Source organism: Trichechus manatus, unplaced genomic scaffold (assembly GCF_000243295.1).
Source record: "Trichechus manatus latirostris isolate Lorelei unplaced genomic scaffold, TriManLat1.0 scaffold00362, whole genome shotgun sequence".
NCBI classification, from domain to species: Eukaryota; Metazoa; Chordata; class Mammalia; order Sirenia; family Trichechidae; genus Trichechus; species Trichechus manatus.
In genome coordinates, this window is record NW_004444298.1 from 490685 (window position 1) to 492311 (window position 1627).

The following is a 1627-nucleotide window of genomic DNA, read 5'->3' on the forward strand; positions in this document are numbered from 1 at the left end:
GAGTCAGTAGATTATCTTTTTATTCTTTTGGTGAAGTTTTTGGATGAGCATTAAGTGTCTGATTTTTAGGAGCTCCTAGTTATCTAGTTTCTCCTCTGGTGTTTGTGCATGTTAGTGATGGTTTGTATACTCTTTATGCCATGTATTAGCGCTCCTAGCGTTGTCCCTATTTTTTCTTCCATGATCATTATCATTTTAGAATTTATGTTTAGATCTTTGATCCACTTCAAGTTAGTTTTTGCTTACAGTGTGAAGTATGGGTCCTGTTTCATTTCTCTCTTGGTAAGATCAATAACACCAGCCAGTATGGGAACTCACTTCCTTACTTGTTGATCCAGAGGCATAAGGAGCCAAAAATGACCAGGTGGCATATTTAGCTTCCAGTTCAATTGAATCAGTGATGTGTCTCCAGATGGGAGGAATCCTCCTTTTGGAACTAAGACCTCAAGACCTGCAGAGCATAAGGTCATGTAGACAGGAAGCAAAATCTTGTGAGGGGGTCACTAGGGGAAATACTGAGTAGTGTCACTCCCTTTTTAACCCCTTGATTCCTAGGCCCATAAATCCTGGCTCTGAGAGAAAGAGCACTGCATATTGGATGCTAGTTAGAGCATATACAGCCTCCTGGTGAACATTGCCCCAACCCTGCAAGGTATTGCCACCTAGCTTGCATTATAAGTGTGTCTTTAAAAGGTCATTCCATCATTCTATCAGACAGCTGCTTCAGGATGTTGGGGAATATGGTAAGACCAGTGAATTCCATGACCATGGGCCCACTGCAGCTGTTCATTTGCTGTGAAGTGACTCCCTTGATCTGATGCAATGCCGTGTGGGCTACAACGACAGTGGATAAGGCATTCTTTAAGTCTAAGGACAGTAGTTCTGACAGAAACATTGCTTACAGGGAAGGCAAATCCGTATCCAGAGTAAGTGTCTATTCCAATAAGAACAAAATGCTGCCCTTTCCATGATAGAAGTGGTCCAATGTAATCAACTTGCCCGAGGTTGATGGCTGATCACCTTGAAGGATGGTGCCATACTGAGGACTCAGTGTTGGTCTCTGCTGTTGGCAGATTGGGCACGTCACAGTGGTTGTAGCCAAGTCGGCCTTAGTGAGTGGAATTCCATGATGCTTCACCCATACATAACTTCCATCTCTGCCACCATGGCCACTTTGTTCATGAGCCCATTCAGCAGTGATGGGAGTAGCTGGGGAAAAAGAATGAGTGGAATGAAAGACAAACACTTGAATACAACTCTGTTTCAGGAAAACTCAGATAAAACAACAAAGAAAAATGAAGAGACCCTGAGAGTTATGTAGGACACAATAGAAAGCAAAAATTTATGAGTGATTGGAATTCCAGACGAGGGGGAGATAACAGAAAACACAGAGAGCATCATTGAAGAACTGCTGACAGAAAACTTTCCCAATATCATGAAAGATGAAAACGTGGCCATCCAAGAAGTTCAACGAACCCCATTTAGAAGAGACACCAAAAGAAAATCACCAAAGCATATCATATTCACAACAGCCAAAACCAAAGACAAACAAAGAATCCCGACAGCAGCTTGTGAAAAACAAGAAGTCACATACAGAGGAGAAACAGTAAGACTAAGCTCAGATTAT